Below are 27,270 nucleotides of genomic sequence, written 5' to 3' on the forward strand. Positions count from 1 at the left end.
TATTCATAGTAGCATTTAATAGCAGTATTCCCCAAACCACCAGATCTGATTACACAGCCCAGGCTTTCCAGTACCTCCCCCTTGACCAGAGAAATTGTTGTGAAGAGAGACCCTGTATTCCTCCTCACCAATACTAAAAACTGCTGACCAACTGCCACCAGCAGGTGGATGGATAGAAGAGCCCTGAGAGTGGCAGGACTCCTCTGACCTTCAGTTTTGTTTCTGAACCATCCAGGGAAGCAGCTCCTATGGAAAAGGGCCTTGACATCCCCAACAACTGCCATCCAACTGCCATTCCCAGGGAGGGCAGGCCTGCTTAGCTGAAGCTTTAGGGCAGCACTGGTGAACCTTTTCCAAGTTCGAGTGCTCAGAGGGCAAATTCAAGGTGTCTGTGAGCCCCCACATTACCGGAGAGAGTGGAGAGAGAGAGGAACTGCTTGCTTTGGGCTTCTGGATAGAGGGGTGGGGCATGCAAAAAATGTCCTCAGGCGCTGGGAAGAGGGGGAATGGAGAAGCTCCCCAAGTGCTGGCTCTGCCTGTGTGCCACGTCTTCACCAACACTGCGTTAGGGCATCCTAGGGAAGAGACAGAAGACAGCACGTGCCAGGCAAGTCAAAATGCTTCTACCATCATGACTATTATCCCACCTCCTACCCTGAAACCCAAGAGCCTTGGGAATTAGCAATATTTCTAAGTCCAGTGCCTGTAGCTATTGTTGTAGAGAATGACCCCTATGGAGACAGTCTGGTAACTGCTCCTGCAAATATTATTGAGAAGCAGAAAAAAGTTCCTATCACCAACACCTTTGGAACTGCCAAGTGTTAAACATCAGAATTTTATGAATTTATCAGTAGAAATGACATTAAAGAAAAGATGTTACCATCTGCTTTGCTGATGCACTCTAAGGGCTATGGGACATTTCCATCTGATTTGTAGCTGAAATTGTCCATATGTGTTGTTCTTACTATTAGAATGTGAGATTGTTAAGGGCAGGGGCTGTCTTTTCTCTATATCCTTAACACTTAGAATGCTTCTCTGATCACTCATTCAGATAACCAGAAACAAAGCAGGTAACCATTGACTAGGGAATAAAAACTATGGTATGTAAATCTCACTAAATACTATTGTGTTTTAAAAAATGAATGAATAGGTGTATATGGGCGTTCAGAGAAGACTAGCACTATGTCCTTCAGAGAGAATCATACCTATAGTTGTGAGGACTTGATGAGCCTTTTTCATAGTTGCTCAGATACCTTCAGTGACTACCTTTCACTTGTGGCTCCAAAAAGCTGTAGCATGTACAGTGGCCATACTGTGGTAAACCATCTCAGGAGGTGGGGAAAACCACATTGAGCATAATCAATGGACCACAAATCCATTGGTCAGTTAGGAGGGTGTCTACCCCAAATGTGAAGATGAAAGCAATTTGTTCTAATGTCCATGAAGGCAACTGAAACAGGCACTATGGAGCCCTCAGAGTTTGGTCAGACATCAGACACCAAGGTCATCCATTGCTTCCTGACCATCACTAGTCATCTTGACTTTTGTCTTCCCACTAGACTTCTATGACTCCCTCCAACCAGACAGAGTAAGGCTTCATAACTTTGTGCAACTCTGCCTCACTTCAATTCAATTCATATATGTCAAAATATCACCCACTGATGTCATTGGTTCTCTTTAGAAATGAACTAGTATGATAAATATGAGAAGTTCAGAGAAACGTGGTAAGATCTGCCTGATGGACACAGAATGAAATAAATAGAATGATATATATATATATATATATATGTTTATTTATTTATAATTGTAGTAATGGAAATGAAAAGGAAGACAAACTGTCCATGATTATAATAACTAATCATGATCTTAGGGAATAATAGATAAAGCAACTTCTCTAGGAAAAGAGACAAGGACCTACAGTATTGGAAGTTTAAATACTGGACAAATTATGTTGGTTGTCTTGATGAACCATTCTTTGTTCAAGGGAAGGTTAATTGCTATCTCTGAACCTCAGTTTTTTATCTGTAAAATGAAGGAGATGGATTTTCTGATATTTAAATTTTCTTCCAGCTCTAAACTTGCATGTCCCTTACTTTTTTCTTCTCATAAAAAAATCATCATTCAAATTATAATAATAACAGTTATAGTTGTATTTGCATAGTTCTTTAGAGACTGTCTCATTTGATCCACACAATAACTCTATAAATTAGGTAATACAAGTATGATTCACATCACCATTTTACAGATGAGACAACTGAGACTCAAGGAGGCTAAATAATTCTAACCTGATTCAAATGCTAATAAGTAGAGGAAGATTTAAATCTATTTCTAGGTGGATAGAATTATCATCTGCACAGAGTTGTCATAGTCATTCTATTTGTTTTATTTGTCCCCCAACATCTTATGCTAATTGATTTATTGATTTAATCTAATAATTAAAATTGCTTTTTGGACCCAAGGGTCTGGGGCATGTTACACTTTTCCTGTCCACAAAGGAGCTTGCCTGCTTTGGACTCATTCTCACAGACAACATTCCATCTTGGAGAAGACTGGTCTCTGACAAGAGGTTAGTGTCCTTTTCTCACACTCTTCAACCCTTCCCAACACCCTGGAGAAGATTTGTTTAAAGCTTATGTTTCAGTTCATTTTATCTCAAAGGAGGCAGTAGAAAAGAAATCTCAATCAGGTAGAAGACAAATATTTACTTCCTGTGCCCCCAAAAGGAACAAACAAAAAACCCAACCACAGAACACAAAAAGCTTTCACTAGCTTGCATGGATAGAGAGACATCAAATAGTATTTGGCAATTACCATTAATAATTCTCAACATACATTGATAGAAAGCACTTAAAATATTAAACAAGCAGCAGTGGTAACTACTGTTATAGTTTACTAGAGAATTGAGACTAAATTCCTCCAACAACCAAACCATACAGCATTTGAAAGGACAGTTCATTTGACATTTTACAAATCACTTGAGCTCTGAACTTCTTACTCCAAGTCTTCCCAGGGTTTGAGTTTGTCCTCCAGCTGGTGGTCATCTTCTCCAAGAATCCTACAGTATTTACATGTAAGGACATGGCCCTTTATCTAATTGAAGACTGGATTCTGTATTCTCAAAGCCAACTGTTACAGAAAGTCATCCAGTATTTGGTTTCCAGTTCCATTTATCTCCTTGATTAATAAAATAAGCCTCTGAACTCATGCATGGAGTAAACATGAAGTCATTGCAAATGAACTGAATGATGAATAATGGGAGGGCTCACTGCATTCTGTTGAAATAACTTCTTATAGATTCCACTCAGAGAAGGAAAACAAACCGCAAGCTATTTTCCCAGAAGTATAAAGTTTTCCTATGGGGGTAATGAACCCAACTTTAGACTGGGATATTAGAAATACCTGGGTTCATGCCCTGGCTCTGCCACTAATTAGCTCTGTGACCTTGAGTAAGTTTTTTTGGTCTCAGCATCCTCATCTATAAAACAGGTGAACTGGGGTTATGAGGTTCCATTCCAGATCTAGCATTCTATGGTTCTAGCTACTCCAACATGATTGACTTGGAGAGTAAGTTACATGTAGCATGACTTGGACGATACCTCTGTAAGAAGCTCAAGACAGGAAGAAAAAAAATCATACCCACTCCAGAGTCTACCCCCAACCTTCCTGCCAATTCTTCTTTAAGCTTTTCTGTCCTTGACGGAATATGCATCCTATACTTACCCCTGTTTGAAGGAACCTCAGAATTCCTCCTCCATTCTTACCTTTAGGTCTACCTCCCTACCACCTCTTCTCAATTATGGTTAGTTTACTAGGTTGAGTCTAAAGAGAAGGTAAATGCCCTAAAGTGCATGCTAATGACTCCCCAGTCTTCTCATTTGCTGTATAGCTAAACTCTCTCCTGCTTGTATAGTCTTATTCAATTAGAAAATGAGTTCCTCCTAGGTTATTTCCATGTTTAGTCTATAGTAAGTCCTAAGGCAATGCTTATTCATTCATTCACTTATTCAAGTTTGAAGGAGAGGCAGGGTTTTATTGAGGAGAGCTAATGAGTTCTATTTTGAACATGCTGAATTTGAGCTCTTCAGCTGGAGATGTTTAACAATTAGTTGGCAATATAGGACTGGTTCTTGAAAGATGAGGATTGGATATATAGGTTTGGAAGTTATTAGCATAGAAGCAAACATTAATCCCATGGATGCGTCAATATACTACTTTTTATTTGGACATTTCCAAAAGACTTGATGTTTTTTCCCCTTTTTAATAAAAACAAAGAATTCTGCTCTAAATACATTTGAACATATTATCTTTTAAAAATTATGCCCCCAGGACATAATCTTCATAACCATATTACTGGTTTAATGAGTATGATTATTTTTGCATATTGTCAATATTCTGCTGTAGTAGCATATAGAAAGATTCCCCAAATATGCAATTCTATCAGTAATGCTTGAGTGTATCCATTTTTATACAGTCCTACTATATACCATGAACTCAGATGGGAGAAGACTTTGAGGCAAGGTATTGAAATAATTCAGGTATGTGTTGATGAGGGATCACCCCAGGTTGGTAGTAGTATGTGAGGAGAGATGGTTACTGATTGGGTATGTGAAGTGGCAAGTGTGAGGAGTCAAGAATGATATATGCGTAATTGGGAAGGTAGAGATACCCTTTATAATAATTGAATGTCGAGAAGAGTGGAAAGGGACTAGGGGAAAGATAACGAGTTCAATTTTGGGCAGGACATCCAGTTTTAGATATACCAAAGCGTTTGAGATATGAGTTTGGAGTTCAAGAGAAAAGTTAGGGCATTATAAATCTGAGAATATCAGCATAAATAATAATAATTGAATTAATCAAATCTAATAAGATTGCTAAGAGAAATAGTATAGATGGAGAAGAGGTAAGGGCCTAGGACAGAGCCTTGAAGTATATCCTAGAATTTGGGGGCACAGCCTAAATGAAGATGCCACAAAAGAGACTGAGGAATGGTTAAACAGGTAGAAGGAGATAAAGGAGAAAGAAGAGTAGTGTCATGTAAATATAAAGAGAGTAGAGAGGTCAAGGATGAAGAATGAGAAAAGGTCATTAAGTTTGGAAGTTAAAAGATCATTTTAGTAACTTTGGAAAGAGCTTTACCATCTCTGTGATGTAACATCAAGTAAACAACTGGCAAACTCTACTTCCATTCCACCCTAAAACTCCTTTGAAAGTTAGAGACTTTATTTTTCAATTATAATAATACTTCACCTCCTACATATAATGAAAAAATTCAGAGATAATTTTATCATCCCCTATCTCTACCTCCAATTCCAATTTTGTTTTTAATTATTGAAGTATTTTAAATTTTATTTTTTAAAACTATTTTTCCATGTTTATGTAATTCATTTTCTTTTCCTCTCCCCTCTCAGAGCTGACAAGCGATTCCACTGGATCCGACCCCAGTTTTAGAGTTAGATTTCCTTGTTAGTAGCATTTCCTTTAGCTATTAGTTAACATCATCTGTTTAGTTTGTTTTACAAATTAAGACCTTACTATCAAAAATTAAAAGCTATTATCTGTACTAAATTGAATTATTTCTTAAGCAAAATTTAGTCAAAATTTAAAATGTCTGAATAACTTCAATTTGATTTATAATATTAACAACACCTTTAGGTCTAGGAATGAACAAACCTATAACAAGCCTATTGTGCTATAAAAATAAAATTAGGCTTAACTGACAATTGTAGAACAACTGATCATTTTTCATTCGATGTCCATCTCATTGTTACCCATTTGGGGTTTTCTTGGCAAAGATACTGGTGTGGCTTGCCATTTCCTTCTCCAGTCCATTTTACAAATGATGAAAATGAAGGATTTTGAGCAAACAAAAACAATACTTGAAAGTGACTTTTAGAATGGATTTTGGGGAAAATAGACCTGAGGTAGAGAGGCCATCTAAATGTTGTTGCATAGTAATTGTGGTTCAAAATTATAAAGTTCTGTTTTAAAATGGTGCTAGGAAAAATGGAGTGGATTTTGTTTGTATTTTCTTGATATTTTTACTGGTTTTTTGTTGGTTGTCGATTTTTGTTGGTACCAACCTTCTTCATTTTTCCTCACTTTCTCATTCTTTGCAATTCTTGTTGACGTTTTCCTATAAATTCTCCATAGAAAATATATCTAGTACTTTGGTTTTTAGTTTCTACCTAGATGGCCTTAAAATACCATGTTAGTCATTGATCTTCCATCTTTCATTATCTATGACTGATCTGCATCATTTGTTTTATCATTCATGTCTTCCATATCATTTTTATGCCACTGCTCAGGGGGCAGAGTCAAGATGGCGACCTAGAAGGAGCAGAAGTTCAGACCTCTGAATACCCTTCACAAACTGATCACAAACTGAATGCTCCAAAGGGACTGAAAATCAAACCTAACAACAAGACAGAGCCAAGGAACCCTCCTGATGGACTCAATTCAAAAGGTACACCCCTCCCCCCTAAAAAAACCAGAATCCGAGAACACTTGGGTTTAAGGGGAAGGCAGAAGGAAGGTCCCAGGACCCCTCCCTTCATCCACCAAGAACGCTGAGCCTTCAGCAGCAGTGGGAACCTCTGGGTGGGCAAAGGTGCTGGTCTGGAAGGTGTACCTTGTGGGTAGGGCTGTGCCAAGCTCAGAGAGTCGAACACAGATGGTGGGGAAGGAGCAGGCGAGGGAGCATAGAGCTGGCAGCCTGGACAGAGCTGTGGGGATGCTCCATATTTGCTCCAGCCTTCCAGAAGGTTTTGGCCTCAGAGCACACCCAGCCCAACCCAGCTGAACTTAACCCCATCAAAAGTCTTCAGAACTCAGGGAAGCCCAGGCTCCACACTCCTCCCTCATTGACTGCTGAACTTTAATCCAATCAAAAGCCTCCAGAGGACAGGGAAGCTGAAACCCCAACAACCCTCCCCCACAGACTGCACCAAGAGATCTTCTGTCAAAGCTCCAAGAGGGGAGACTAACAGAAGCCCCCAAAACCAAAAAAAATTAGAGCAAGAGCACAGACAAATAAGGAGAGCAAAGAAGGGGTGAATATGATCAAACAACAGAAAAAGAAGAAAGAAATTACAATAGACAGCTTCTATACAGCAAACTGAACTGAGCGGGAGGGATCAGCAAACAACAAATCAGAAATTCCAGTGAATTGGATGCAGGCTTTGGAAGAACTCAAAATGCAATTCAAAACAAATTAAGAGAGATTGAAGACAATTGGGAAAAGAACTTAAAAACTAAGATAAGTCATCTGGAAAGAGAGGCACTTGAACTAAAATGATAAAACAGTGTCTTGAAAGCCAAAATCAACCAGCCTGAAAACGAGGCAAAGGAAATGAAAGATGAGGCAAAGAAGATGAAAGATGAGGCAAAGGGGACAAAAGATAAGGTAAAGAGGATGAAAGATGACCTCCATAGAAAATCAGACCAGAAAGAGAAGGATGACCAAAAAGCCAGGGATAAAATCCAGTCTTTAAGAACCAAAATACAACAACTAGAATTAAGTGACCTCACAAGGCAGTAGGACACTATAAAACAAAACCAAAAGCATGAAAAAAATTGGGGAAAATATGAAGCATCTCATTCACAAAACAAAGGATTTAGAAAATTGTTCGAGGAGAGACAATTTAAGAATCATTGGTCTACCAGAAGACCATGACAAAAGAAAGAAAAAGTCTGGACACAATACTACAGGAAATTATTCAAGAAAACTGCCTTAATATTCTCGAACAAGAGGGAAAAGTGGAGATTGAAAGAATCCACAGATCACCTCCTATTCTTAATCCCCAACTGACAACACCCAGGATTGTTATAGCCAAATTCAAGAACTATCAGACGAAAGAAAAGATATTACAAGCTGCCAAGAAGAAGTCATTCAGATACCATGGAACCACAGTGAGGATAACGCAGGATCTGGCTGCATTCACACTGAAGGAACTAAAGGCATGGAATGATATTCAGGAAAGCAAGGGAACTAGGTCTACAACCAAGAATCAACTACCCATCAAAACTGACTATATTCTTATAGGGGAAAGTATGGCCATTCAACACAATAGAAGAATTCCAAGAATTTGCAAAGAAAAGACTAGACCTGAACATAAAATGTGATGCCCAAGCACAGAACTCAAGAGAATCATCAAAAGGTAATTAAAAAAGAGGGAAAAAAGTAAACAAACAAACAAACAAAAAAAAAAACCTTTTTAAAGAGACTTAATATGTTAAAATGTTATATATCCTTATAAGAAAAGAGATCATTGGTAACTCTTAAAAACTGTTATTATCACCTGGGTAGCTAGAAGAATTACACTTGGAGGGAACAGTGACAAACTGTATAGGATGAAAGGACAAGACATAAATAGGTATATAGATATATGCATGCATAAATACATATACATGTGTATATATCTGTATATATATATATATATATATACACACACAACTAGAGCTAAAAAAGGTTAATACTAAAAGAAATGGGGAAAGAAACAAATGGGGGTAAATTTATATGTCACAAAGAAGCTCATGGTAGGAGGGGGGAGAACATCAATACACTGGAAGGGTAAAGAGGTTGGAGTTAGGGAATACTCAACTCTTACGTGCTTTGAAATTGACCCAAAAAGGAAAGAACAATCTAATCCGTTGGGGCAGAGAATAGATTCGTGCCCTATAGGAGAGTAGAAGGGTAACAAATGGACTGGTGGGGAGAGAAGCAGTACAAGGGATGGTGAGGGCAGGGGATAGTTTTAAAAAGACTGCAAAGAAAATAAGGGGGGGGGAATAAGAAGGGAGGGGGGTAGAAAGGGAAGTTAAAAAAGGGTTGGAAATAGGAGGACTGATTAAAAACAAACATTGGTATAGAAGGAAATAGTGAAAGAAGAAAAGGCAGGACTAGGAGTAGAAATCAAAATGCTGTGAAATACACAGCTGGTAATCATAACTCTGAATGTGAATGGAATGAACTCACCCAGAAAACGCAAGCGAATAGCAGAGTGGATTAGAATCCGAAACCCTACCATATGCTGTCTAAAAGAAACACACACATGAGGAAGGTAGATACACATAGGGTGAAAGTAAGAGGATGGAGCCAAATCTATTGGGCATCAACTGATAAAAAGAAGGAAGGAGTCGCAATCATATCTGACAAAGCCAAAGTAAAAATAAATCTAGTTAAAAGAGACAGGGAAGGTAATTACATCCTGATAAAAGGCATTATAGACAATGAGGAAATATCTGTACTCAACATGTATGCACCAAATGGCATAGCATCCAAATTTCTAAATTAGAAACTAGTGGAGCTCAAGGGTGAAATAGATAGAAAAGCTATATTAGTGGGAGACCTGAACCTTCCTCTATATGAACTAGATAAATCAACCCAAAAAATAAATAAGAAAGAGGTGAGAAGTGAATGAAATCTTAGAAAAATTAGAGTTAGTAGACATGTGGAGAAAAATAAATAGGGACAAAAAGGAATATACCTTCTTTTCAGCAACACATGGTACATTCACAAAAATTGACCATGTATCAGGGCATAAAAACATTGCAAATGAGTGCAAAAGGGCAGAAATAATAAATGCAACCTTCTCAGCTCATAATGCAATGAAAAGAATATTTGGTAAGGGTATATGGAGAGGTAAATACATTTTTAATTGGAAATTAAACAATATGATTCTCCAAAACTGGTTAAAGAACAAATCATAGAAACAATTAATAACTTCATTGAAGAAAATGACAATGATGAGACATCCTTTCAAAACCTAAGGGATGCAGCCAAAGCAGTACTCAGGGGGAAATTTATATCCTTGAGTTCATATATTACCAAATTAAGAAGGGCAGAGTTCAATGAATTGGGCATACAAATTAAAAAACTAGAAAGTGAACAAGTTAAAAATCCTCAGATGAAGACTAAATTAGAGATCCTAAAAACCAAATGAGAACTCAATAAAATTGAAAGTCAAAGAACTATTGATTTAATAAATAAGACAAGAAGCTGGTACTTTGAAAAAAACAAGTAAAATAGACAAAGTACTAGTCAGTCTAATTTACAAAAGGAAAGAAAAAAACCAAATTGACAGTATCCAAGATGAAAAGGGGGGAGACCTCACCTCTAATGAAGAGAAAATTAAGGCAATCATTAAAAACTACTATGCCCAATTATATGGCAACAAATATGGCAATCTAGGTTATATGGATGAATACTTACAAAAATATGAATTGCCTAGACTAACAGAGGAAGAAATAAATTACCTAAACCACTTCTCACATTTAAGTCATGAAATGTTTTAGATTTAGAACTCCAAGTGATCTTAGAGATCCTATGGTCCACTTCATTCATTTTAAGTTGTTTCTGGTAACTCATAGCCTACTTATGCCAATCACACATCTTTTCATTACAATTTGGTTTTATTTATAATTTTAGTTGTTTGATCAAAGTCAATGAATTGTTGTGTGATCTTATGTAAGAGGAAGTTCCCATCTGATTCTGTAATGCCAGAAGAACTGTGTCTTCTGTCAGAGAGGGAGAAACCTGGAGGCCTCCTCTTTGATGAAAAAGATTGTATTCAGGATAAAAAGATTTACCCTAAAAAAGGATTGAGGCTTACCTGAGAGAAGTGCCTGGTGCCACGCAATTTAGATTATACTTCTTTATATACATTCTCCTATAGGAATTATATAATAATATTTGACATCTTCTAAGAACATTTAAGATTTATAGCAAAAACTGACAATGAACTGCCTGCTGGGATAGTTAAGAGAGCAGTGGAAGAAGCTATATTGTAGGAATGTTGTAGAAACTGCAGCAGAAACCATGCCCAGTGGCACTGGCAGAGAGAAGAATCTGTCTGCTGAGGACTCAAAGTGAGAGAGAATCTATAGATTCTTTGGATTTGGGAGAGGGCTGCTTATTGAAGGCCTTTGTTTTCTAAGAGTTTTGTTTGGAGTTCTAGATTATTTTCTTAAATCCCTTAAGGCAACCTTTCTTTTTCATTTGATGAACTGTGCACTTTCAAGAGGAAATTTTATCAACTCCTCTAGCAAAGACACAGTACAAGGTATTGCCATGTAATGTTTATTCTTTTTTTTTAATGGAGCCTAAGAACCAGAAAAATGAGAATCTGTGCAGAATGAAAATGAACCCTGCTTAGTGCTGCCAGTTTTGAATGTGATGAGCTTTGTTACAGAGGAGTAATGTAGATACCAGAACCATTCTATAAAATGGTACAAATGTCAGTTATACAATAATAGACAAAGTGAGATTTTAATAAATAATTGTAAGCTAAGGGGGAGGGTCCTTAGCAGAGTAGAGACAGGTGCTGAACCCTGAAAGATAAGAGAGAGGTAAAAGAATAGATTTTGGTATTGCATCATCTAACATTGAAGCTGGAAGTGATGGACACTAGAATTGCTTAGAGTCAAACAGAAGGACAATTTGGAAGCAGAGAATCAGAGAAATGATCCAATGTGGATCAATTAGTTTGGCTGAGATGTCTTGCCTAGTGAGGTGCTAGGCAAGTGGGGGATTGACCAACCCTGCTTAACAGTGGAAGATTCTATTCAACATATAAGCTGTATTTATCAAGGAACTTTTATGGACAATTCCTAATTCAGAAAGAGAATACACAGATTTATAGTCAATAGAGCTGTGAGGTACCTTTAGCACATGAGTTTGTCTCACTCATGAGTCTTCATGATCAGTTTCCATATGTGTTTGTCCACTCTCTCATAGATACCGAGTGCATTGGTGGGAATATATGCCCTGATTTATGCATGGGCCGAGATGTATTTTTTATTATTCATGTTCTTCTTTGAGTATATGAGTGCCTATAATGTTATTATTTCTTTTGCTTTACTGCTAGGTAAATGGTTATGTTTAATATCTAGAAGTGTCATCATTGTGAGATGTTGCTTTGTATAAGTGGACATTCATCAGTGGGGACTAATGAACTAGAGTAGTGGTGATAATATTCCAGTGGTGAGTAGGGTGAGTGAGCTACGCCATCACACTCTTAACACCATGAGATAATTTGAATGTTATTACATGGTAGAACTTCTCTGAGAACCTAGACCTGCTAGCATAAGAATAGATCAGAAAGAATGAACCAGTTTGGAGAGTGAATAGGCGTCGACATTCCAGTGTGAGAGATGTGAGACCCTATGGTGAGTGTACATATATACACCTGGTATATATATATATATATATATTTTTTTTCATATATATATGATATATATGTGTTATATGTATGTGTATGTTCTTCTATGGGCAATAATTTTATATTTTATTTATATATAAATAATTTTATATTCCAAATTCTAAACAAATAACTTATACATGAACTTTTAGAACTTTTAGAACATGACCTATTGATAAATAGGGTATTATTTGCCTCTGCACTATTCTTGAAATAAAATCTTTCTGATTTTACAAGAAGGATCCAGACAGTCACATAAACTCTTTACTCACCACATCTTCCATATTTTGTAATTGTGGTATTGATTTTGTTTTCATTCAAATGCTGAATATTGTATTCATATATCTTAAATAATCTGATTAGATATGGTTCATCATTGTAACCTGTCAAAATCTTGAGTTTGTTAAACAACATGTTACCATCCTCTCTTGACTTCTCAACAAATTTCCATTTTCTATGAGGTTTAATTTGATATTTTTTCAGTCATAGAATATAAACTGGCTCTACTTTAATGAAGAAACAATAATCCCTGGATTTTTTTTCAGTTCCTTAGCAAAGTTCCACAATAAATGACCACCTCTGAAATCTTCTGGGATGTCTCAGTTTAGTGGGAAAGAAATATCATTAGCTCTCTTATCACATTTATTTTTTTAAACTCTTACCTTCTGTCTTAAAATCAATACTGTGTATTGGTTCCAAGGCAGAAGAGTGGTAAGGGCTAGGCAATGGGGGTTAAGTGACTTGCCCAGGGTCACACATCTGGGAAGTGTCTGAGGCTAGGCTTGGCTCTCAATCCACTGAGCCACCCAGCTGCTGCCTATCACATTTATTTTTAAAATATTACATATCACATGTGGAGTGTTATAGAAAACTTTATAAACTCATAACATGACTGAACTAATCTATTTATAGTCCTATATTACTGAATATATGCAAGGTAGCACATTAGGGTATATTGGATAAGAGAAATGAATTCAAAACCGGGAAGACTTTGATTCAAATTTCACCTCTAACACATATTGACTGTGTCCCTTGTCTTGTCCTCCACCTCTTAGACAACTCTGTAAGACTATAAATTGCTTAGAATAAGCTGACTTGCTTTTGTAATAATAACAATAACTAACATTTATATAGTGCTATGTGCCAGGCACTGTGCTAAATATTTTTAATTATCTCATTTGATCCTCACAACAACCCTGCAAGCTCTTGGTACAATTATATCCCTATTTTACAGATGAGGAAACTGAGGCAAGCAGAGATGCAGTGACTTACCTAGAGACACATAGCTAATACATGACCGAGACCAAATATGAACTTGGGTTCTCCTGACTCCAGGTCACACCCTGTTCCAGCTAGCCGCTTATTGCTAGAGGGAATTTCCTCATTCTGAATTCTCTGTACCAAAGGAATCTAAGGTTCAGTCCCCCTCCCTATCTTAAAGTAGATTGTTGACATTTAAATTTGCCATATTACTAATGATACTTCTTAATAGACATGATCCACATCATACACCAGAGAGATCTGACTTAATTATGATGACTTTTGGCACTGATGATCATATCTTCTAACAAAACCATGAACTCATCTGCCTCACCCAGACAGCCTGTTTTTATGCTTTGCTTGCTCTGGTAGAATGAGATGAGCTTGGCTGCAAGTTCTGTACTCTTCTGCTTGCTGGATGGAGGACCCAGGGCAAGACATCTCTAGGACTCAGTTTCCTTATTTGTCAAAGTAGGATAATGATACTCAGACTTCCTACTTCATAGGGTCATTGTGATGAACAAATGAGATCATATACACAAAGCACTATAAAAATGAGAACTACTTATTTTATTTTTTGTGTGTAGCTCTTAAAGGTGGATAGGTGGCAGAGAGGAGACCTGGTGTTGGGAAGCTCTGAGTTTGAATCTTACCTTGGACCCTTCCTAGTTTTGTGACTCTGGGAAAGCCCCTTTACCTTCTCCAGTTTTAATTTCCTAATCTGTAAAATTGGGATAATAACTACACCCACCTCCCAGGGTAGTTGTGAGGATAAAATGAGATAATGTTTGTAAAATAATTTGTAAACTTTAAACTACAATAGCTATTATTGTTATTTTTCTTCCTGAAGTTTTATTAATGCCCAGATTTAATTAAGTGCTACCTAGGGCAGAAGGGTAAGTGGTAGGTAGTCTCTACCTTTTGGAAATCACATAATTACTTTATTTTTTTAAAACATATTTATTTTTATTTTTTTGTCCTTCCCTTCCTTTCCCTCCTTGCACTAGAAAAAGACATCATTTGACTATATCTATCTATATGTATATATGTGTGTAGGTATGTACATGTGTATGAATGTGTATATATGTGTGTTTATATGTAAATATATGTATATAAAGCAATTTCTACTTATCGATTCTTTCTCGGTAGGTGGACCTATACAGGTTATTCTTCAAACAATATTTCTGTCGCTGTATATAATGTTCTCTTAGTTCTGCTTGTTTTGCTCCTTATAATTTCATGCATGTCTTTCCACATTTTCCAAAATAAGCCTGCTCATCATTTCTTATGCGGTAGTATTCCATCACAATCACACAGCACAATTTGTTTAGCCACTGCCCAACTGATGAGCATCCACATAATCTCTTTAAAATACAACTTTAGAGAATTTATGTATCTGTTAACTCAGAACATGATGCTTTCAAGTTTAAGAAGTTTCTAAGTGAACAGTATAGCTTTATAATTAAAGAATTAAAATACTTGATTATGGGAGTAACTTGTATGAAACATCATATAAGAGTTCTGAAGTCAAGAAGATGTGAACTCAAGTCTAATTCAGCCACTTGCAGGTGTGTGATCATTTATAGGTCACTTCATCCATTCCAGGTCTCACTTTCCCTTTATGTCAAAAAGGAATAATAAACTTAAGCCATCTTATTTCCTACAATTGCAAGGAAAATGCTTTGTAGACCCTAAAGCTAGCCGCTCTGCTCCCCTCTTTACCAATGAATCTTTGCTTTCATTGCTCAGACCACTAGGGGGTACCACTGTAACGTCTAATAAACCATTTTCCTTAAGGGCTCAAGCAATGCTTCCCCAAACTTGGAGCTGATGGTAAAATCACCTCCATCTCGTTCCTTGAGATGAAGCGTCCATATTCCCTAGGGGACACTTACTAGCCATCCTTCGGTTCTTATTCCTATTCTTACTCCTGAAACACAAGAATTGGAGCAGCTGCATTAGAGGCACTTGCCCTATGCTATCAGGAAATTAGCTAATGAAAGAGTGAATGTGTACTTGTGAAAAATGCCAGAGAGGAAGCAAAATACCCCCCTTATCCAAATACTCCTGCTGCAGGCAGATGCTGACACTTGTATGAAGGGACACACTTTGGGGGAAAGAGACCTTCATGATGTTTACTTAAAAAGATATCCTAGCCAGCCCTAACTTCCAAACAGTGTGCTAAGGGGCCATTCAGCCTGCGCATGTAATGGTATTATATTGCAGGTGTTGAAGTCAATCAGTTTCACCATTCCTCCATCAAAAGGCATCTACTTCGTTCCCAGTTCTTCACCATCAGTAAAAAGGTTCTGCTTATAAATATTGTTATATACAAAATTTATTTTTTTAATAATGGTTTCCTTGGCATATAAGCCCAGTAATGGAGTCTTTGGTTCAAAGGTTATGGACATTTTGCTCAATCTATTTGTCTAATTCCACAGTGCTTTCCAAAAAACTTAGACCATTTCAAAGCTTCCTTAATCTTGAGTTCCTGTGCCTATCATCTCATAATCCCTCCAACACTGACTATTTCTTTTTAACCCTTATCTTCTGTCTTAGAATCCATACTGTGTATTGGTTCTAAGGCAGAAGAGTGGCAAGGGCTAAGCAATGGGGGTGAAATGACTTGCCCAGGGTCACACAGCTGGGAAGTGTCTGAGGCCAGATTTGAACCTAAGACCTCCCATCTCTAAGCCTGGTTCTCAATCCACTGAGCCACCCAGCTTTGTTCCCCCTCCAACATTAACTATTAACATTTTTCATTGTCTGTGAATTTGCAGGGTAATACTTTGTAATTCTTCTTTTGAGATCTATTCATATCTTTTGATGGTCTTTTATTGGGGAATGGCTATTAGACACATATTACATACATTTTATATATATTAATTTTTAAAATGAATTTTAGATATCAAACTCTTAAAGAAATTTGGTACAAAAACATTTTGCCCATTCTTTCACTTCCTTTCTTATCCTAGGTACATTAATTATTTTGTGCAGAAATTTTTCAGTTTCATGTAATCAAAGTTATCTATTTTATCTTTTGTATTTCCCACTACTCTTTGTTTGGTTAAAAATACATCTCTCTCCATAGTATACTTTTTAGTATTAAAGTCACATCCATTCAGAATATATTATGTTGTATGACTTTAGGTGTTTGTTTAAGCCTTCATTCTGCCTGATTGCTTTCCAGTTTTTCCAGCAGTTATTTTAATCAAATAAGAAGATTTTTCTAGATAATTTGTTTTCCACCTTATCAAACACTAAGCTATTGAATTCCATGTCTGTTTCTTCCTATTTTAGTTGATTCCATTGATCTATCTTTAATTCTCAACCCATACCAGATGGTTTTGATGACTTCTCTTTTATAATATAATTTGTGGCCTGGAAATATTATTGTCCCTTCATCCCCATCTCATGTCATCATTTCTCTTGATACTTTAGATCTGTTGTTTTTCCAAATTAATTTTGCTGTAATTTTATCCAGTTCTCTAAGCAAATATTTCATTTACAGATGAGGAAACTACAATTCAGAGAGGAAGTGAACTGCCCAAGATCACACAGAGAGTAAGTTGTAGAGGTAGGCTTATTTATTGGTGAGATTTGATAAGTAAGCTAGACCTTTCCTCTATAATATTAACTTTACTGCTATGTGCCATCTTTGGTTTTCGAAAGATGGTTGGTTGACTTATAAAGTTTATCAGTCAGTTTGGAGTCTATCATGTTACAAATGGAATTCATTCTGTTGTAAATAGACATGACCAAAATGGAAAAAATCCAAATTGTTAGGAATCTGCCTAAATCAGAAGAGGGAATTGGCGGGGCTGACCTATTGACATCCTCACAGGAACTGAACAGACTGTTAATCATCTTTTGTACTGTACACAGGGCACTGTATTCAATTGGGATTGTCTGTCTACAAAGATGGCAGGAGAGACATGCATATAAGTTGATGTATGGTCCCTGCTGTTCTATGTTATAAAAGCACACATGTGTAAAATGTGGCATAAGACATCTAAAGTTATGATGAGTCCCTTCCTCAGTGTCAGAGGAAAGGGATGGGAAGGAGTAAATTTTCATGCATATAGGATAAATGTTGAAAAGCTATACTTCCTGTTGCTATGATATAGAGTTGCTGTCAGTATGATTTAGAAAACAGATGGTAAAAGGACTTAGCTACAGCTCACCAGGATAACTAAAACCAGGGTTTGAGTAGGGATTGCTTGAAAGGAATACCATGTCTAATTCTCTTCTTGAGCAAACATCTGCTAAGAAAACGGGTAAAACTACCACTAAAATATCAGATCATGTCTATGAAACCAACATTTTCCAAGGTACTCTCATGTAGTGGTATCAAACAAATAGAAACAAGGACCCCTAAATTGTACATAAGGATCTCTACCCACAGCATATTAACTCAGAAAACCACATATTAACATTATCTTTGTTCTGTTGTATTTTTGCTTATTGTATTGAATACTTCTCAATTAATTTTTTTTTAGTAAACCTTTACCTTCCATCTTGGAATTTATACTATCAGTTCCAAGGCAGAAGAGTGGTAATAGGCAACTGGGGTTAAGTGACTTGCCCAGGGTCACACAGCAAGGAAGTATAAGGATCTAAGGTCAGATTTGAAACCAGGACTTCTTATCTTCAGGCCTACCCCTCTGTCCACTAAGCTATCTAGCTTGCTCCCCAATTACATTTTAACTTGGTTTTGGGGATCTGGGAGACATAAGTTTGACACCTCCACTCTAAAAGACTCATTCAATATTCCAATTTAATCCTTCTGGAAAAGTCGACTTTTATATAGAGAGGATTAGGAAGGAGTGAATGTTGAGGTTAGTCTGCTGCTCAGACAGAGTAACTGATGATGTAAGTTTTGTTTCATTCCCTTAGAGATAAAAAATTAGTGAGCCTGCTTTCTCTCCATCCAGTGTGAACAATGGATAGAATAGGACCAGTAGATGGTCATCAGGCAGAAGGCAGAAGATTGCTGTAGGAAGAATATTTCCTTCTTTCCTCCCCTAACACACACACACACACACATACACACACACACACACACACAAACTTGGAGGAACACTTCACTAATCATATATCAACGGGTAACACATCCTTTAACCATCACAATACTCTTCCCAGGATAGCTCTTTCCTCATCTAATGGGATTGTATCTTTTTCCAGGAACAAGGGCAAAAAAATAAAGCAAGACCTTGACTTTCCTTGGGCTAGCTGTAAATGGAGAACCAAAAAAGTGGAGGGCAACTAGAACTGCCAAGTGGACATTAGAAAACGAAGATTTGCTAGTAGAAAAGAATTGAGTAGGTCCTTTGGCACCATATGTATCTCTTCCTATTGCATTTTTACTTCTTTTCTTAAATTCTTCCCAATTACTTTTTAACCAGGCTCCTGGAATTTGAGAAACATGTGTTTGATACCTCTACTCTCAAGGACTCATTCCATATTCCAATCTGAGGATCAGAAAGAAGTAGAATCTAGAGTTCAGTCTGCCACTCAGATCAGCTACAAACCTTGTTTCCACTTCCATCCCACATGACTATCATACCATTTCAGGCCTCATTACCTCTTTCCTAGACTATTGCAATAGATTCCTAATTGTTCTCCTTGTCTCAAGTTTGTTCTCTGTCCATTCCACCTTCCACATAACAGCCAAAATAATTTTCCTAAAATGTAAATCTGACCTTGTCATTCTCCTCTGAGTGCAATGGCTCCTTCTTGCCTATAGGATTATATATAAACTCCATGTTTACTTTTTAATGCTCTCCAGCATTTAGTCCAAAACTATCTTTCTAACCTTATTCACTCATTTATTTATTTAAAATTCTTACCTTTTCTCTTAGTATCATTTCTATGACAGAAGAGGGGTGAGAGTGAGGCAACTGGGGTTAAGTGACTTGCCTAGGATCACCTAGGTAGGAAATGACCAAGACTAGATTTGAACCCTAGTCCTCCCAACTCCAGACCTAGTGATCTATCCCCTGTGCTACCTAGCTGACCCTCTTTCTAATCTTATACATTACTCCTCTATCCATATCCAGTGGTCCAAGCCAAGTTGCCCTTCTTGCTTTTATTCACATATGACATTCTACCTTCTATCTTCATACCTTTGCACTAATTCTCTTTCAGGCCTGAAATTCATTCTCACTGTTACCTATCTTTCTTAATATCTCGCTTCTTTCAAAACTCTTTTCAAGTGCTATCTTCTGCAAGAAGCCTTTTCTGATTTACCCAACTATTAATGTCCTCCTGTCATCTCATTCCCCCCAATTGATCTTGTATATATTTTGTATATGGTTATTTTGCTATATGTCTCCATCAGAGAATACAAACTCCTTGAAGGTAAGATCATTTTTTGTCTACATATTTACCAGCATAATAAATGTAATCAAAGCACTTCATAAAACTTTGTTGATTAATCCTTTTTATTATATCATCTACATGAACTAATCCCTTATCTTCTCTTTTTCTTCTTGCCCGAGTATTTCTAAAATAGTGATTTTGTTTTCTGTTTTCATTTTTTATAAATCTAAAATCATCCTGTGCTCAAGCCTTTTTTGTGTGCAACTTTCCCCTTTTATCCCTGTGCTTATTTTTTAAAAAATCAACTTATCTCATAGGCTCCCTGTGTAGCTTCATGTCTCTCTTCCACTCTCTTCTCTACTTTTCACATCAATATCATTCACAATTATATGAGAATTTTGAGTTCTTTCCATATCTCTCTTGAAATATCTTTCTTTTTAGAGACATTATATTGTACTTAGCTTTATCCTGAACAGTTAAAAAATATACTTTTCTAAATTCTTGATACTTGACATGGCACCCTGGCACCTGATAATGCCCCATGTTCTTCTTCATGATTACCAGGAACTTGTGGCAAAATAGACCTACAACAGATATCATAGTAGCTGGATCTCCCATTATTTGTCTTATGTTTTGCCTTTGTGTCAAGTTTTGTCACTTGGCCACTTTTACTCCATATGACCAGGTGAATGCTATTCTATTTATAAAACACAGCACTTTTGTTTTTCTTTTCTTTAATCCCAGATGATACTGTGCTCTCCAATTCTTTGATTTTTCCCACATGTATATTACTTCTTGAAATAGAATATGACCCCAAAGTCTTGGTGTACTGAGTTCTTGAAACTTGGGGATATACTATGTAATGGTACTATGATGCCTCTTCTATTAGAGGCATTTCTCTTAAATAAAGCATGCTCTTTCGTATTCTCTACACACTGGCATATGATTACATTTCCTGAACCTCACTTCAGGCACTTTCCTAATGACTTTCCTAAGTACTTCCTCTACTCCTAGTCATCTATGTGATAAATGATATCTTTCAGTGTCTCTGATGATAACATTCCATTTCTCTTCTCTACTTTCAGTTTAAACCCCTCTTGATCAAAACAGTATACCTCTAATCCAGTGATGGCGAACCTATTGCACAAGTGCCAAAGATGGCAGGCATGCAGAGTGCTTGACCCTCTCCACACTTTACCCCTGAGTTCATTACTAGAAAGGCAGAGGGACTTGGGCAGAGCTGCTCCCTCCCCCCTCCACCATGCCTGATGACATTTTTTCACTTCTCTTGCCCCTCCGCCTAGCAGCCCAATGGGAGCACTTTCTCCCTCTTCTGCATGGGGTAAGGGGGTGGAGGGTTGGGGTACACCTGGCATTGGGGGGGGCATAGCACATAGTCTCTAAAAGGTTCACCATCACTACAATCTAGACAAACACTTTCTTCCCAGTCCTTGTAAAAGACTTTCTGTCCAAAATTAAGTGCACATTGTTCTGATATTTTAAGCCAAGCTCTAGTTAGGTGAATTCTGTTCTTTGACACTATATAGTCAAATTTCATTTTCATCACTTTCCTTTTCTTCCTGTCTTAACTTTCTACTCATAGCCACACAATTGACTAAAGCTATAGAGAAAAAGATCTCACTGTATTTATTGTTCATTGAGTACAAAAACCCTTTGACTTGAGAGAACATAATGCAATCATAAAGACTCTGCTTCATCAAGGAGTCTTCCATGAATTCATTGAGATCATATGGGACTCCTAAAAAGAGGCAACCACAAAAGTCTCTTTATTCAATGATCCTCTGTTAATATTATGGGATGAATATGGTTGCCAAAAGAGTTCTTTTCTACCAGGGAGTATCCTCTGCACAAAGTACAAACAGAAGACAGGATTCTTAGGATTTCCCTGTTTCTGGATGACACTGTCCTAATTAAGTAGAATGCAGAGTAATACATATGCTCAGAGAACGCTCCATGGCTGTTCAAAAGAAATACATCTAACAGTTTACATAGCAAGGATCAAGGGGATGATCATTGCCTAGATGATGACATAAAGTCCATTGACAATGATGATTGTCTGTTGATTTAGATCCTTCTATATATCTTGGAAAGGTATTGAAAATGAGCTGGCCCTAGAATTGAATAGGTAGGCAAGAATAGGATAGACTGAACTTTAAAAATTATGCAGCATTTTTAATAATTTTAAGTTATTCCTTTCCTTACATATTATATCTGCTTAAGAATTAAAAATTTTCTGGGCGATACTCTATGACCATGAATAATGGGCTATAATAATCTTCAAAGAATCACAATGATGAGTGACTCAAATAGACATACAGAAACTCATGAAGGATAGCAATAAGATGTGCCATAGTAACCAATGATAAAAGAAATTACATAAGGAATAACATCTACAAAGTATATGATTTTTTAAATAGTTGAGCTATTCATATAACAAAATCAAGGGATAGAGAAGAGATGGATAGACTCAATCTTGCATTGGTACCCATAGAAAAGTTTAAAACTAGAATCTAGTCAGTGTTCCGTCCTTTATAGAGGATTATGAAGAGTATATGTATTAGAGGATGAAAAAGTCCAGAAGGATTGTGACCTGCATCAACAGAGGGGGTACCCACTTCAGTGATGAGAGATTTAAGGGTTGAACTATGGGCAAGAATCACAAAGAGTGAAAAGACACGGAGGTATTGCAAGCTACTGGGGAGGAACAAATACCCACTTCTCTGAAATCACAGATATATACCCCCCCTAAATGTAACAGGGTACAGCTTTAAAAACAATAAGGTACTAGAGGGGTGACTGAGGAAACTGGGGATTAGGAAATACATAGGAAAGCATTCATACCCTAGCTCCTGAGAATGAGGATGGTTTAAAGAGGACCCAGGAGGAATACTATTCTACTACAACGTTAAAATGTAGATTAGTTTGAGATGGTGGTAAAATAAAGAGAAACAAAATATCTTTAATCTAGTTAAGTGTGCATAATTTATATTTTGTTAGCTTAAAAAGCAATCAGGGAACTGAAAACACAATTAATTATCTGGAACTAGAATTGTCAGGAGGTGGCAAGGTGAATTCAGACATCAAGCAAACTTCTTATTTCCTCTAGTAGCCAGGGAAGAAATGGCAGCCCAGTATTGGGTAAAGGCAGAGTACAATAGTACAATCAATATCTAAGAATCATGAACTCTGGGCCATAACTACCTAAAAAGATATTTAAATTGTTTACTTAAGCAAATGACAATGGAATTAGTTTTAGCCTTAGTGATAGTTTGGATAATGTTTTATACCATATGTCTTCATTTTATTAGTTATTGATCTTTGGTCAATCATTTAACTTTTAAAACAAATTATCAAGTTTGAGTTTTAATTTGTCTTTCAGTTATTTCTGATCCCTAAAAACCCTCATTCTGCCTGGTCACCTGATAATTGATAAGAGCAAAACTGAAAAGCTGGTATGAAATTTTCATTGAGGGCATGATAAATTATTACTGCAAAATGATAACAGAAAATATAATAATAAGTTCTGTGCTTGACTATAAGTGACAGGCATTATGGCCCAAGGATGAAAAGTGGTTCTGAATGATTGAAGAAAAGTTATATATTTCCTTGAACACATTTCCAAACCCTGAAGACAATGGACAAATTGCTAAAGTTTAGGGAAAGTTCATCTGAAAAGGTTTGATGCTATGGCTACAGATGGTAATCTATCAGGAAAGAATTAAATCTGTAAAGTTTAGGTACATATTGAATCAATCTTTAATTATTTCCTGCTTCTTCTGACAAACCAGAAAATCATCTGATGTTTTATGATGTAATTCAGGAGAAAGCAGTTAGTGATCATCCCCATTGAGGCTTCTGGAGGAAGTCTTGGGCCATGACTGGGTGAATATTTCTTTACTGAACTTTGTTCTATTTATATTATGCATTTCCAGAAGCTCTGAACTAGAGCCAGGCTGCCTCTGGCCAAGTAAATTCCCATGATGCCAGGTCACTGGGCCAAGTTACCAGACACAGGACTTCTGGGAACTGGTGACAATCTGCAACAGTCACTGTGGTCAGGAAAAGAGTGAGAAAAAGTTCAAACCATCTCCAATAGCCACTACATAAACACTGATGAGATGAGGCAATAGCCTTTTTTAAAAAAAATGTCAACATTATGAAGTTTTATAGTGGTAGTTGCACTGATAATAGAAATTGAAGCCTCTTAAAGGTTATTATACTTATTTGTGTTTTGAGCATAATTCATTATTCTGATTTTTTATAAAAGAAGCAGAGATTATTAGAAGCAGAATGCTCATGTATTTAATGAATATCCTGAAAATTGATAGAAATTTCCTGACACTTTTTTGTTGAAACTTTTTGCCAAGTCAACATTTATTAAACCCTTACTATGTACTAAGGCACTAAGCTAAGTACTGACTTGTTTATCTTGCAAGTATTTTTATTATTATAGTTTATTAACCTTTAAATATGTTTTCTCCCAAAACCAATGAGCCACCCGACACATCAAGGGAACTTGGACATCCATTGACATTTCTGAAATGATCATAGGCTAAAAGGGTAATTTTGAGTGCACATAGTCATATCAACATGAATTCATTTCAATTAAAATCCAGTTTCAATTTTATTAAGTACTATGTGAAGTTCTATGTGTTTTACCTAAAGGGCAATGAAAAAGTTCACTGTGGACTTATAGTACACAGGCTGCAAATATTATAAACAAGGAATTAGGAAGGCCTGAAGTATGTTAGGAAGGTCCCCTGGGATAAATTTGGGCCAGAATGGTTCAGGATGGGCAAGTATTAGATGATTGATAGCACTGGAAGAAATATGCAAATCTATAAGGTCACAGATCCAGTTGGATAGTTCTTTGAGTACTACATTACAAGACAAATCCTTTCAACCAGCTGGAAACCTTTACTTGAAAGCAAGGAAGGGGGAAGAAAAGGGGCAGGAAATTGCTGAAGTGCCAGTGGTTCAATTCTGCTAAGTAGAGAATACCTAGTTGCTTATGGAAAGAGGAAACAGAAATATATGGAAAGTTCTGAGGTGCCTGAAGACTCTGCATATGCTTTGTCCTAGACTCATAGTTCCTCAGAATCATCTGAGGTAAGAATCTTTGTGGAGGCAACACAAAACAGAATTATACAATTTCAGGGTTGAAAGGGAAGCCATTTTTGCTTGGAAACCATCTAGTCCAGCAGTTCTGAATCTCTCAATTTGTAGCCATGAGAATACATAATGCATATCAGGTATTTACATTCCGAATCATAACTGTAGCAAAATTACAGTTTTGAAGTAGCCACCAAAATAATTTTTTGGTTTGGGGTCACTGCAACATGAGGACCTGTATTGCGGGGTCACGGCATTAGAAAGGTTGAGAACCACTGATCTAGCCAAGGGCTCTCAACCTTCGTTTTCATCATGGAGCCCTGGTGAACCAGACAGATTCCTTTTGAGAATCATGTTTTTAAATGAATAAAAGATATCGGGTTACCAAAATAATCAATATATGAAAATTCAGTTATTAAAAACATACATGTATGTAAACATATACCCATGTTTTAAAATTTCCATGGATCTAATTTTTAAAAGGAGGATCTAATAAGGTTAGGAACTCTGGATCTAGTCCAATATATACCTCACCAAAATCTTCTCTACAACATCCACATCTTTTTTACCCTATGATCATTTAAGTATGGAAGACTAAACAGAAACAACATAAAAATTAAGAGATTCTGTGGGAATCATCATCCCATCAAGCCCAATCCTGTTCCTTCTGAAGTGGAAATGATGATCAAATGAGATATTTGTAAAGGTTAGGAAGGACTTGGCTTATTTTAGGTGCTTAGTAAGTGATTATTTCCTTCCTTCCTCCTTCCTCCTTCCTCCTTCCTCCTTCCTTCCTTCCTTCCTTCCTTCCTTCCTTCCTTCCTTCCTTCCTTCCTTCTTTCCTTCCTTCCTTCCTTCCTTCCTTCCTTCCTTCCTTCCTTCCTTCCTTCCTTCCTTCCCTCCCTCCCTCCCTCCCTCCCTCCTTCCTTCCTTCCTTCCTTCCTTCCTTCCTTCCTTCCTTCCTTCCTTCCTTCCCTCCCTCCCTCCCTCCCTCCCTCCTTCCTTCCTTCCTTCCTTCCTTCCTTCCTTCCTTCCTTCCTTCCTTCCTTCCTTCCTTCCTTCCTTCCTTCCTTCCTTCCTTCTTTCCTTCCTTCCTTCCTTCCTTCCTTCCTTCCAAGTCCCATCTCTAATACCCCTCAAATGGGTATATTTGGGTAAGTCACTTAACCTTTCAGTATCCTAGTCAATTTTCTAAGACTAGATTATAGAACAGATGCCATTATGCATTACTAAAAGGATGCTCCTCATCTAAAATTTCCCATACCAACAAAATCACAGATTCAGCCAAATATTGACATATAATATATGCAATTTTATTATTGTTGCATATAAATCAAACTACAACATATGTGCATTTTTTCCTTCACTTTAAAGCCATCTTGATCAGACTGACAAGACTTTAGGTAAATATATTCTATTGGCCCTTGTTAGGTACACTTCTATCTCCAGTTAAGAACTTGCCAGTCCTATATTTTAAGTCTTGGTCAGAGTGGATAGAGCCCTAGGCCTGGACTCAGGAAACCCAAATTCAAATCTGGCCTCAGATATTTACTAGCTTTGTGATCCTGGGCAAGTCATTTAACTCTGTTGGTCTCAGTTTCCTCATCTGTAAAATGAGCTAGAGAAGGAAATGGTAGACCACTCCAGGATATTTGCCACACACATACACAAAAATCTTAACAGGTTCCTGAAGATTCACACACAACTGAAAAATGACTGAACAATTAGAAATCTAAATCCATCTCCTTAACCAGTTCATTTTCCAAATTTGCAATTCTCTTCAGAATCCACCCCTTTCATTGGACAAAATGATGAAAACAATAGTTGTGTTCATCCTACATCCTCTCATCTTTTGCCTACTCTTTTACTTTTAGTCCACTATCTCAGTGGAACCCTCTCATTTCCTGGCAGTAGGGGAAGGAAAGGCAGAGAATGAAGGAAGCTTGGATTAAGTAGTCCTAAATACAGTAAATTTTAGAACATTTGCCCATAATGGAACAAAAAAATTTAATCACCTGTTAAATTTGACTAAAAAAATTAAACACCTGTTAAATTGTTAAGTAGCAACAATAACTATTTTGAATTCTGGATTTTGTGAACTTTCTCGCTTTTTTTCTCTTTTAGGGACTACAATCTTTGCTAATCTCCATGAAATTCAAAAGGCTATTTTATGTAGGGGGAAGAGGCTAAATTCAGTACCACCTGTAGCTCTTTCAAATCTTTGACTTCCAAATGCCAGTGCATTTGAGTTGAATCCAGGAACAAAAGGAATCTGATGATATAGATGGTGTCCATTCTGAGGCTTCTTGAATTTTCTACACAGCAGTCTGCTCAGAAGGCATCCTTTTCCAGAAAGACA

General features: G+C 36.9%; 1 long non-coding RNA gene across 1 annotated transcript; it reads right to left on the bottom strand.

Annotated features, from left to right (window-relative positions):
• Positions 1–27,268, bottom strand: LOC103099176 (uncharacterized). Its single transcript, XR_464023.3, has 2 exons — positions 27,114–27,268; positions 1–575 (listed from the first exon to the last, which is right to left on the bottom strand). It is a non-coding gene; the product is annotated as an uncharacterized LOC103099176 (long non-coding RNA).
• Positions 27,269–27,270: the final 2 nt, after the last annotated feature.

The sequence above is a fragment of the Monodelphis domestica genome, chromosome 3 (genome assembly GCF_027887165.1).
Source record: "Monodelphis domestica isolate mMonDom1 chromosome 3, mMonDom1.pri, whole genome shotgun sequence".
Classification (NCBI taxonomy): Eukaryota; Metazoa; Chordata; class Mammalia; order Didelphimorphia; family Didelphidae; genus Monodelphis; species Monodelphis domestica.